Raw genomic sequence first — 14,002 nt, forward strand, 5'->3', positions numbered from 1 at the left:
CCGGGCTCACTACAAAAGGGGCTGCTGTTGATGTCGGCGGGGTGGTGGTTTCACAAACGGAGGCGTTCCCAAGTGAACGCTTGCCGTTTGTGGGTGGCCCCACTGACATCACCAGTGATGTCAGTGGGAGAGCTTCCGGCTCTATTAGATATACAAGCCTTACAGTAGTCTGACAGCGTCTTATTTAGTAAGTGCATTATAGGGTCAATTCGTCATGATATAATACTTGAAATTTTAGGGAAAGAAATGTAAAATTAATTAATTTTCTTATCCTGTACTCGGTGATTTGATAATGAAAAAGCCAGAGATAACAATCACTGTATATGGTATGTGTATTTTTGGACCAGTCTGTATGGTATGCGTTTGGCATCCCGGCGGTCGGTATGCCAAAGCTTACATTACCAGCATCAGAATACCGATGCTGGTGTTGGGGGGAGAGTTAGGTTTAGGGGTTAGGGTTAGGCCCTAAGGGGCGAGGGTTAGGTTTAGGGTGCAGGCAGGGCCGGTTCTCCCATTACGCATGGTACGCAGCTGCGCAGGGTGCCACATAGTGGAGGGCGCATCAGCTACGTACCATGCAGGCCGCGGGCAGTCTATGTTTTTGTGACACAGCTGCACATCATGTGTAGCGCTGACCGGACGGAGTTCGGTCAGCCATATACAGTGCCAAATACACAGCCGCCGGCGCCGGCAGCTGCGTGTTTGCTTTAGCAGCTGATGAGAGTCAGATAGACTCTCATCGGCTGCTGCTCCCACTGCCAGAGCCAGGCATCTTCCGGCTCCCGCAGTGGGTAATGGAAGAGACGTCATGACGTTATGATGTCTCTCCCATAATGCAAAGCGGCCCAGAGGACTGATGGAGGAGCTGATAGCGGCGGCGGGACCAGGAGCAGGAGCGGGGTTTCAGGTAAGTGTTTTTTTTTATTTTTATTACAGCACTACAAGGGGGTATTAGTACTGGGGGCTCTACATGGGGGGCTACTACTGGGAGCACTACAAGGGGGGCTACTACTGGGGGCAATAAAAGGGGAGGCTACTACTGGGGACACTACAAGGGGGGGCTACTACTGGTGGCACTACAAGGGGGGACTACTACTGGGGGTACTACTAATTTTTATTATGGCACTACAAGAGGGGATTACTACTGGGGGCTCTACAAGGGGGGCTACTGCTGGGAGCACTACAAGGGGGCCTACTACTGGGGGCAATAAAAGGGGGGGCTACTACTGGGGACACTACAAAGGGGGGGCTACTACTGGTGGCACTACAGGGGGGGACTACTACTGGGGGTACTACAAGGGGGGACTACTAGTTGGGGCACTACAAGGGGGGGACTACTACTGGGAGAACTACAAGGGGGGCTACTACTGGGGGCAATAAAAGGGGGGCTACTACTGGGGGCACTACAAGGGGGGCTACTACTGGGGGCACTACAAGGGGGGACTACTACTGGGGACACTACAAGGGGGGGATTACTACTGGGGGCACTACAAGGGGGGCTACTACTGGGGGCACTACAAGGGGGGGCTACTACTGGGGGCACTGCATAGGGGGGGAACCTCCACTATGGGGACTACTACAAGGGGGAGGGGGGACTACAAGAGGGGGACTACTACTAGGGGCACTACAAGGGGGGATCACTACTGAGGGCACTATATAAAGGGCAATACTGGGGGTACTGCATAGGGGAGGACTACAACTGGGGCCACTGTTTAAAGGGCACTGCATAAAGGGTACCACTACATGGGGGGACTACTAATGGGGGCACTATATAAGGGGCTTACTACTGGGGGCACAAGGGGCACTGCACAGGGGGGACCACTACTGGGGGCACTATACAAGGGGCACTGCATAGGGGGTACCACTACTGGGGGCACTGCATAAGGGGACTACTACTGGGGGTACTATATAAGGGGCTTACTACTGGGGGCACAAGGGGCACTGCACAGGGGGGACCACTACTGGGGGCACTATACAAGGGGCACTGCATAGGGGGTACCACTACTGGGGGCACTGCATAGGGGGACTACTACTGGGGGTACTATATAAGGGGCTTACTAGTGGGGGCACAAGGGCACTGCACAGGGGGGACCACTACCGGGGGCACTGTAAAAGGGGCACTGCATAGGGGGGTGCCAAAAAATATACTCGCTTACAAAAAAATTTGGGCTAGGGCTGGCCCTGGGTGCAGGGAGGGGGAGGTTAGGTTCAGGCACTGGGGGGGGGGAGGTTAGGGTTAGGCACCAAAGAGGGAGAGTTAGCTTACCAACCAACAAGTATCGGTATGTTAACCCTGTCGGGATCCTGACGTCGGGATTCTGACCGCCAGGATCCCAACTGTCGGTTTTTCATATCGATTCCATCTGTATGCATAATGAGAAAAGAGCCAATACAGCACGTGTTGTGCAAAACAGGCTCTGCTTGAATAACAGGTGAAAATAATTGTCTTCTGTATCCCAAAACACAGTAGATCTAATTCATGTTGCACACTGGGGTGGCCATGTAGCTGACTCCTTTGTGCCCTGACTGCACACAGGAAAATAGATGCATGCATGCAGTGGCATCACAAGGGGGGTGCAGGTCGCACCTGGGTGACACCAAAGTGCCAACTCCTCCTGAGTGACAGGAGCCAGGTGCTGCCCTGTAGTATTATGTGCAGCACTCGGCTCTTGACACAGTGAGGGAGCTGGCACTGCAAATAGACTGGTCCCGGGGGAAGTCCACATCTCCAGCACCCCCAAAGTGACTAAAACAGGGGTTCAGGCTGTGTGGCCATGCCCCCTACCTGCACGGCCACATCCCCTACTTGCAAGGCCATGCCTTCTTTTACCGGCGCACGGCTTTACCTAGCACACTACTCTCCTGCCCGCACCGGGTGCCCCCCAGGGGAGGGACGCCACTGCATTCATGAAAACACAGTTCCAGGCATAAGTTCAGTGAGACATCTGAATATGCATCCAGCTGTACATTACCAACATTTGCACCAGGTGTACATTAGGCCCACGATAGCATAAAGAAAAAGTAGATATGTGGCTCTGCAGTCTTAGTAGTAAATGGGAAGTTGCATTACCCTATTTGTACACATATAATAAAATACTGAAGTGTCACATGCACAAAATATAATAATGTCTTAACAGTTGTAAATAAACTAGCATATAAAATGTACAAAAATACAAATACAATTCAATTCAAATAAATACAAGCATCTGTTATTTCTTCATGTAAAATCAGATGGGAATATAATTTCCTCCCTCAGTCCAAATGGAAATATCAACTCATAAGTGAGATGATTTTATGGCCACAATTTGATATAATATAGCTGTCACAATAATGAATAACTGCAGCAAGCTAGGCTGCTGATATAATCACCTTTGTCATGTTGCACCAGACCTGCAGTACCCGTAAAAGATGGCTCATCATAGATGCTATATTGAAATGAACATGTCCTGTCCCTTTGGCACCACTGCATTGCTACTGTACAATACATGAACCCTGACCACTTTACAGGTACTTTTTCAGTTTTCTTGAAAACAAAAAGCTGCTATCACAAGATTTGAGTCACTGGCTGGACACATTATTAAGATTAAAATACTATTCATTTTTAATCCCAACAGAAAAGTGTTATATTATTTACCAAAAATCAGGGGTTAAAGCCGGCTGGAACGGGACGGAACTGGTTCTGTCACCTCTAATGGTACAGTAGGTATCACTAGTTCCGCCTCCGCCACTTCCCTGTTCAGAGGTCCCACAGATAGATAGCCACTCTGTCTGGCGTCGGCCGCCTCTCCCTCCCTGGTTTCCGGCTCCATGTTTCTCCTCCACCTCTGCTCACGGCCCGCCCCTCCTGTCACTCACTTTGTGGGCCTGTGTCCTGGCTGCTCCTTTTGCTGCACAGGGTATGTGACCTCATGCCGTCACCGTTACTGCATAATGCACTGAGGAGCCATGAAGAGGAGCAGGGGCCAGGGCAGGCACGAAGACGCAGGCACGAAGGTAAGCTGCTGCTAGAGGGACACAGAATGGATTAAGCTGCTGGTGGGAGAGGAGTCACAGGGGCAGGGAGCTGCTGCTAGAGGGACACGGGGGTGTTATGCTGCTCGTGGGAGAGGAGACACAGGGGCAGAGAGCTGCTGCTAAGAGACCCAAGTGGAAGGACACAAGGGGGTAAGCTGGAGAGACACAGGTGGATGGTGTTGGAGTGAAGACACAGGAATGGTACTGGTGAGATGCAGAGGGAGCTGATGCTTCTGAAACACCAGAAGATGGTGCTTAAGAAATGGTGGGGGGTGGCGTTGGAGAGACGCAGTGGGGATGAAGCTGGTGAGATGCAGGGGGATGGCACTGATAAGTAGAGGGTGGATGGCACTATAGAAATGCAGGGGGATGACGTTGGAGAGACATAGGAGGATGTTGTCTCTCCAAGATGTTTGATCAGGGAAGTTCACATTTTGCCCTAGCCCAAAATGTTTATTACTATGTATTATCTGGTTGAACCTCTTGTATGAAGATTAAATATTAATCCTACCCAAATAGGTGACTACCGGGAATGGGATTGAAATACCGGCGGCTGTTTAGCCGCCTGTTCAAATCCCGACAAGTCTGACAGGAGGAGATCCCGACTGGGGCAGGTAAGTACCCTAACCTTCCCCTTTCCCCCTAACCCTCCCTTAGTGGTGGTTAACCATAACCTCCCCCCTAGAGCCTAACCTTCCCCCAGGGTGCCTAACATTAACCCCCTCTTACCGCTCCCTAATCCTAATCCTCCTGGGGGGGTGCCTAACCTGTCCCTGAGTCCCTGTCCCTGAGTGACCTCTGAATCACAACTGGGCTCCCCGAGGAGGAGGAGCGTAATTTTTTTTTGCTTTGCCAAGACCAGTGAATGCCTATATGTAATGAAGAGGACCTGCTTTCTTGGATTTTTGAGTAATAGAATTGTGAACAAATGTCATTATTAAATAAAATACTACAATCTTCTTTGTGTGTACAATCTGTGTTCAATATTTTTATAATTGGACTATACGTCCCAGCGGGACCTTGATGCCAGGGCATGCTGGCACTTGTGATTCTCTAAGTGCAATCGAACTTTGGCTTTGCTGGGACCAGTAGTCTACCAACAAAGAACAATAATAATAATACACATTAATAATATAACCTCTAACAGTTTACTACTTACCTTTGTGCCATTTCACGTTATTCACTTTTCTTGAATTGTTGAAATTTCACTAAAATTGGAGAAATTATGTTCTAAAATTTTTACCCAGTTGTGTATTTTTATATGTGCTAGTATAATAGCAGGAGAGCCTGTAGCAATGAGGGTGCCGATTAAAGTACCTGAACTCAGTCTTCTCTTGGGTGCCCTATGGCGGTTGACTATAATGGGCACATAAGGACAGCATGTGAGAAGAAGAGTCCAGCCAGAAACCCATAATGAATGAGTGAGGGAGGTGAATTATAATGAAACCCAACACCAGAAGAAAAAATTGTTGAAGGTAGAGTGCACTACTGCATAGACTCCATGTTACTTCTCCAGGGAGGATTCATTCCCTGTTCCAAGATGGCCAACAACATGAGTACTGCGCATGCGTGATGCCATCTTGTCACTGTATTAGAGCACCACAGTGGGAGACAGTTATCTTCCATTTAGCTCTAGGAAGACCTGCGAATACCTGCCACCAAAGTTCTTTACAATGATCTTGCACCACTACCCGCTAGCTGTACACTGGCTGGATAGCTGTATGACACCTGCTCTGCTCAGGTTACACTCCATCTACTAGTGTGTATAACATTGAGTACAGTTGTACCTGTTTTACCTTCAATAAAACCACTCCACTGGTTATGTAACTGGGCTGTTTGTAGTCTCAGGGTATCCGCTGGTGTGTACAAAAACTCTGCTACATTATCGAGTCTGTACACACATATTTCCAATGGAAATGAAGGCTCCACAAGGCTGGGAGCTGGCCTATGCGCTGGTCACATGTTGGGTATTTAATCTACAGTATTAGTGGTTAGGGTGTGTTTGGATAGGTTATTTGTGCCTGTGGCTCTAAATCCCAGGCCCCTGCTGGTCTTCCCTACCTCCTCTCCCCTTTTTGAGCTTGTTTTGTCTTTTAGGTACTCGTAATATGGTTGGCTTATATAGTTGGCCTTTTTTAGACAGTAGAGAACAGCTAATCATCAGCACAGGTGCAAGTTTACTGTTCTGGGGTGCACTCACCTTTGTTTTTGGTTGCACCACCCTTACGGTGCAGTAACACCATCTTACCAAGATGGGTTAGTCAAATTTTTGCTTTAATAAGGACCCCAGTGCAGTCTCCACCTGCAATGCATGTTATGTTATCATTTAGTGGTGCATTGATGGGCTGTGCTGATTCATGGCCATCCTTTACTTCATACAGTTTTATTACATTGCTTTATAAATAAATAGCTGACCTGTATCTGCAATTCATGTCTCCGAGTCTTTATTAATATTTGAAGTCTTTGTTATGTGACATGCACATGGGATGCACTTCAGCCGATAGGATGTTTAGCACAACTTTGACGTACAGTTGTAACATGCCTATCTGACATGTGACTTACAGTACACGGCTTATAAACAAAGGCTAAAGTAATAAAATGGGAATGGTAGCTTATTTAAGAGTGCCCTGAAGGTCCAGTAAATTAAAGAAAAACAAAAGGGAATAAGAATATTGATCAGCATTAAAGATACTATACAATCGCATGCACAGTGGACAGATAATAAACATCAGAATGATTTATTCCTAAAAATAAGGCAGTAAAAGCAGCGGTATTGATGTATAGCACAAATTACAGAGTGAATGGAGACAATCCATTGGTATACTGTAGGTATCAGTGATCCCGTTGCTTGCTGTGTTATTATCAGTGTGCTATAGATGAATACACAAGTCCCACATACACTTTATAAATGGACAAATGAAATATATAAAAGCTGTTTAAACTAAAACAGCTTGGATACTGTCAGATCTAAATCGTGTATTCTTTACATTTAATATAGTCATAGCAATTGTCTTATCCAGTAGTTATTTAAGACAGCAATAATATTTTAATATGTAGCTTATACAATTATATGGGGGTATGTACACAGATTTTTTTTAGTTATACCACCATCCTTTTTGAACCCTCTTCCTTGCCTTGTCAGATTTTCCACCAGTATCTCCAGCTTTAAATGAGCCCTAAAAGCACACTTTTTCGCAAAAGCTTGCCAGCCCTTCTCATGGTGATTAAATAAACCTCATCCTACAGCTAAAGTTATGAAAGCACAAAAATGCTAGGGTTTGTGGCTTGGTTTGGAGCAGAGTGGAGGCAAAAACATTGATCTCCATCCATAGCAGTGCCTTATACCCACTTCAACATAATGTTGCCTGGTGATCCTGCCTGCTAAACATCACTCTCACTCTCCCTGATGTTGTGGCTCTCTGGGAACTAATTTAAGAGCCATTTGGTGCTCAATCTGGGCAACTGATCCTTGGTGACCTGCTTACCAGAGTCGGCCCTAGGCATAGACAAAGTAAGCAAATGCCTAGGGGCATCCAAGCCCCCTAGGGCTGGTGGAGGTTTGGTGCAGGCACGGCTGGGGCACCTGCTGTCAGCTGGGCAGAGACTCTGGCAGCTGCTACTGCCGCTGCGCAGCATCCATAAACGGAGCTCATCTGACAACTCTGATCAGGCCTGGCAGCAGCAAACAGTAAGTGGACAGCGGCGGAACAGCCTGCAGCAGTCTGCAGGGGGCGGGGCACCTGGAAGGCAGCTAGTGGTTGGTGCTGGGCCGGCTCTGGAGCATCACACAATCAGAACGAGCTTCTGTGCATGGGCAGAGACTCATTCAGGACTATAAGTAAACTGTTGCGGAGGGGCTGCTGCACCATGGGCCTTTGCGTAGCTCGGAGAAGTGAGTCATATCTCATGGCTCTGGGCTTCACCTCCAGCAACCATCATACATAGCTGAGGCCTGCCAGCCTGAAACAGGAAAATCGGGTCAGCCGCCTGCGGCTTGCTGTACCTTGATTCGGACGACTTTATAGGCTGCGCTCAAGTAAAGTAAGTTTGGAACAGGGAGAGGGCCGGGGTGCTGTGGTGTTCACTGCTGGGAGAGGGGTGGTGGGTGAGGTTGGGTGCTGACACTGTACTGTGCCGATAAAGGGGGTGCAGTGCTGGGTGAGGCCACATTTCTTTTCAGGATCCCACAGGGAGGGGATCACCACTCAAAATCTTGCCTAGAGCACTAATTTGCCTAAGACTGGCTCTGCTGCTTACCCCAGCCTGAACTCCACAAATTAATATTGTGTGAAGATGATGTATACATTGATGAGGGAGAGGAATCAGATGATGATGGCGACAACATCTTGCCTTTGTAAAGCCAGTTTGTGCACATAGAGATCATTGCCAGCAATGTCAGCTACCCATTGGTAGCTTGTTTTGTGGGGTCCCAAACAAACCAATTGCTTCATGATTAAGAATATTGTTGATGAAGGTATTGGTGGTGAGGATGGCAGGTGCTTGGATCTAGCAGAGAGAAGGGAGCTAGCTGATGCTGGACTGAATGTTGTTACTTTTTTAGCCAAAGTTTCTGAATTTTGCAAAAACGTTTTTGATGGATGTGCTGCCGATGACGTAACAGGGTGGAGGTTCCTAGATGGTTAAAGTCTCTATGTCTACTGATTTGGGCTTTACAAATGATACATATGCCGTTACAACTGTTATCAGAATTTGGGTTCAAATAATTCCACACCCAAGATGTGGCTTTTCTGGTCTTATGCCCAGGCATCACCCCAGCCTATAACCCCAGTTTATATCATTACCCCAGCCTATACCACCAGCCCAGATTATACCAGCAGATTATACCAGCACCCAAGCCTATATTGTCATCCCATCCTGTGTTGTGTATAAATTAAGCTGCGCTCCCTGTTAGACTGGGGATCTATATAGTCCATATCACCACACCCCCTACACATCTTCTGACCTGGGTTACAGGAGGAGCAGCTGCACTATAGTTGCATGGAGTTGCCCCTTTGACTCACTGAAATTCAGGTAGAGAGGCCATGGGTAGGAAGTAGGGACACTATGTCAGAGAATGCAGTTTTTTCACATTTTGAAAATATGTTTATGTGAATCTCAGCTGAGGCGTTTGTGACGTCATTATGTTTAATATATTATGCACGTTATTTAGCACTTTGTTGTGGTCTTGTAGTCGGCGTGTAGACTAATAATTTATTCATGATTGAGGAAAGAAGTGAAAAGTTGCATTTTTTTATTGCTAACTTTGTGTTGTTAAATTGTAAAATTGTGAAGCTTCCACTTAGTGTCACAAATTAATTTGAATATCACACTGTGGTTCCGCTAACAGTGTCAATATTTTTTACGAATACACTGCATTTTCCACTTACAGTGTCACAATATTTTTACGAATACAGTGCGTTTCCACTAACAGTGTCAATATTTTTATGCATACACTGCGTTTTCCACTTACAGTGTCACAATATTTTTCACAAATACACTGCGTTTCCTCTAACAGTGTCAATATCTTTAACACATACACTGCATTTTCCACTTACAGTGCTAAGCTAGCACTAGCTAGTCAGCCCCACTTCCCCTGAGATTCCCGGCCTGAGTTGACTAGCTTGGGGTGTTAATGTTTTGGCCGGGGTGACCCGGTAACAGGGCCCCCTGACTGTTGCATTACACCCCAGCTAGTTTGAATTTGGTGCTGGTTTTAAAAATATGGGGGCCCCCACACCATTTTGACTCCATATTTTTAGAACCAGGACTGGATTACAGAGCCCAGTGCTGGTTCATAAAAAACCCATACACGTTTTGTCCCCCATATTTTTAGAACCAGGACTGGCTCAGGAGCCCGAGGCTGGTTATGCTTTGGGGGGAACCCCACTTCATTTATTTTAATAATAATTAACCCTTTAATACATTCTTTAGTACACTAAAGCAGCCTGCATGTATCTCACTGATATGTGCAGGCTGCTTGTTCAGGAGTGTTAGGCTAGGGAAATACGGGGATTAAACACAGGCAGGAATGATCACATACACCATCGGAAAACATGATCCTGTAAAACACAGGAGCTTAGTAAATTCCCAAATTTCTTAAAGAAAAAAAAAGCATGTCTGATCGTTCCTAGTTTAATCTCGAACAAACACAGGCAAAACATGGAGCTTAGTAAATTTACCCCTTAGACAGAGGTTCCCGAACATGGTCCTCAAGGCACCCCAACAGTTTATTTTTTAGAGATATTCATGGTTGAGCACAGGTAATTAAATCAAATTGACTGAGATACAGATGGGTCCACATACATCTAGCCTCTTGGCGCGTTAAACAACCCTTCTAGTGGCACCATGCCATGGTGTGACTCAGTAGCACAGAGCGTCTTTTCGTGCTTTTTCTTTTTTACTTTCAAATGCGTCTTATTTGCACAAGCAGCATCTGCTGATAACAATGATATGCAGCATGCCTATGTTCTGTGAGCGAGTGCGTGTGTATCTGCATGCAAAACTCTACGTTACACTGTCAGTGGCTGTAACAATGTAACGTAGTGTTTAACATGCAGATACACCTGCAGTCACACACAGAGGGCCTGATTCAGAGCCGGACGCTCTGACCAGAGCGCTCGCTCTGAATCAGGGACCTCCTCCCTAAAAATGGAGCGGCCTCTTGGACGCTCGCATAGCTGTGGGTGACCAACCACAGCTATAGCGAGCGGCCATGATGATGGGCGAAATGGTCTTTGACCATCGCGACCATTGGGCTTGCGACGAGACCCTGCGGTAGGGTCTTGCTGCCGCAAGCCCAGGAGTGATTTTGGCTCTATCAGAGCCAAAATCACTCCCACTGACATCATTACTGATGTCAGTGGGGCCGGACTCAGACAGTAGGCGTTCCCATGGGAACGCCTCCGTCTGGCAGCCACGCCCCCGGCCCGCCCACCAAAGGTGGCATGCTGTCACTCACCATCGACAGCACGCCCCCTTTGGTGCAAGACCGCGAGCGACGTATTCCTCGTCGCTCGCCGGGTCTCGCGCATGCGCATGACGGAGCTCCCTCTGTTCGCCCAACATTGACCCGCTTGCGAGCGTCCTTCGCTCGCGAGCGGGTCTGAATGACCCCCAGAGAACCTAGACATACTGCCTATCATTTTAATCAACAGAAGCTGCTTGTACTATCTATTTGCATCATTGCGCGAATCGAACAAGACGCATTTGAAAGTAAACAGACGCACAAAAAGACGCTCAGCGCTACAGAGTAACACTGAGCTCCCGCGTTATGTGTGGCGCGACTTGTAGCACAAGGAGGATAGATGTATATGGGCACATCTTTACTAATTAAGTCACCTGTGGTCAAACATGGATATCCTTAAAACCTGGACTGTTAGAGTGCCTTGAGGACCGAGTTTAAGCTCTAAGATATCAATCTTTCTTATAGGTTGCATTATGTTATCACAAAAGTGACATAAAATGTCTGGGTAAGGCTTACAGCAGTACATAGTGATACCACAACAGCTAGGATTGTGAGAAGATATGAATATTTATTCAATAAGCAAGATATATTGAAAATAAAAAAGTGCATACTTGGCTACAGTGATGATCAGTGATGATAATACGTCTGGTTTTCTGTCACAGGGTCCCTTTAGTCCTTCACGGCTCTCCATGGGATAATTGTATGTAACCGGACATGACACCTAGCTCATTCTAGTTGACACCACAGATGGAACGTGCAATTTAGTTTTATGACTCCCTTCTTTCACCTAATAATCCAGTATTGACTACTTCTCAAGCTGTGGTCTGTTAGTACTACACACATCTATAGTTCTACACCATGGTCAGCAATGTGATAAATTAGTAGCTGCAGTGTTCAGTGACTCCCATCTTCCTCTCAAGGTCTTCTCAGCAAAGCTGTTCTTGCCAAGGACATGTAAAAATCAGTATGTTGATTATCTTGACATAAAATATAGTCTTTAATTAAGTGTGTAAGTTTCATGTGATTGTAAGGTATTCAACATGTAGCCCCCCAGCTGTTGTGGAACTACACATCCCAGCATGTCCTGCCAGAGTTTCAGCATGACTTAATTGCAAAACTGGGGCAGGGCATGCAGGCATGTGTAGTCCTACAGCAGCTGGGGGCCGCATGTTGAATACCCTGTGAGCGATTGAGGTCTGGGGCCTCTCTCCTAGTTGTACTTTTAAGTTAGCCTTTGATGGTTTTTCTAATTTGCTTGTAATTTACAGTATGTTGTAAGGTACTCTATACTGCCATGTCAATAAATCTGTATACACAGTACATACATTACCCAGGGCGGCATCATTACACCGTCCACATGTGAAACTTGTTAATGTATCCCCCTGTAGTCCGGATACTTTGCAGCAAGGCAAGCAGTCGTACAACAGCAAGGGATGAGCAGGCAGTATTAACATTGAGAACATCAAGAGTCTGAAAATAGGATTCTAAAATAGCATAAGTAGAACTACAAAAATGTGTCTCTCCATGTAAAATGAAAATGACCAGTCCTACTTTGATTTCTTCTTGGGAAGGTGATTTAGGTCTCAGGGCCTGATTCAGAGCCGGACACTCTGACCATAGCGCTCGCTCTGAATCAGGGCCCTCCTACCTAAACTTGGAGCGGCCTCCTGGCTGCTTGCATAGCTGTGGGTGACCACCCACAGCATATGCGAGCGGCCAAAAAGATGGTCAAGACCATCGCGACCATCGGGCTTGCGACGAGACCCTGCAGTAGGGTCTCGGTGACCGCAAGCCCTGGAGTGATTTTGGCTCTATCAGAGCCAAAATCACTCCCACTGACATCACTAGTGATGTCAGTGGGACCGGACCCAGACGGTAGGCGTTCCCATGGGAGCGCCTCCGTCTGGCAGCCACGCCCCCGGCACGCCCACCAAAGGGGACGTGCTGTCAATCAACATCGACAGCATGCCCCCTTTGGTGCGAGACCCGGAGCGACGGCTTCCCTGTCGCTAGCCAGGTCTCGCGCATGCGCACGATGGAGCAGCCTGCATCGTGCGCATGCGCACTAGGGCACCATCGACCCGCTTGCGAGCGCTCAGCATTTGCGAGCGGGTCTGAATCAGGCGCTCAGTTTGCTAAATGATTATACCTATCTCTGAAAATCCTGAAGATCTCCTGTCTTTAAAATATAAACTAGTAAATGCATGTTATGTTCCAATGTAATACATCACAGAAAACTGGAGGTACCAGCAGGAGACTGAAAAATAGCTTTTTCTTAAGCAGCAGTCATGATGGAAGTTCCTGACCATCCTGGCCTAAGCAGGGGCGTTTTAAGAGAGGAGAGGGCACGTGTGCAGACTCAGGGCTTGATTCACTATGGATCGATATGCTGCTTATCCGCACGCAACTGCGTTGGTAATATCAGAGATGATATTTAAATGTTTGCATTCGTATTGCGATCGCTGCCTGACACTTCCCCTTGCTCATATCCGTATACATTGACAAGATACCAAAACAATCGGTAACATTGGACAGTTAATGAAGCCCTGACTATATTCAGGAATTGCTAACTTCTGCGCACACTATGAGACCTCAGGTGGCGCCTGGTATCGCAGTGGATAATTTATGGCTTTGAAACTCACTGCCACGCCTGCGTTCACCCGACCACCACCCCCCCCCCCCCCCGTCACCACCCACAAACGGCACTATCTGTCAATCACTCTGCCATGGATCTGCGTAGTCACTGGGTACGAAGTTACTTAAGAGGATGGAAAAAAGGGTTTGTCTTTATATATGGCACACAAAAATCTATTTCATTTATGGAAAAATTAAACTCTTTTTTAGGTATGCATTAAAATATGGTCCTATGGAACCATGTTCAGTGAAATAAAGGTTAAACATCAAATAGAAAGTGATTGTGTAATAAATAACTATGAAAAGTGAAACAAAATCAAAATAAGTCCCCGCCGAGTGTCTTCATTATTTATTTAGTCTTTTAATATACTAGATACATTCGTAGTACAA

The sequence above is a fragment of the Taudactylus pleione genome, unplaced genomic scaffold (genome assembly GCF_031769625.1).
Source record: "Taudactylus pleione unplaced genomic scaffold, aTauple2 ptg000202l, whole genome shotgun sequence".
Lineage (NCBI taxonomy): Eukaryota > Metazoa > Chordata > Amphibia > Anura > Myobatrachidae > Taudactylus > Taudactylus pleione.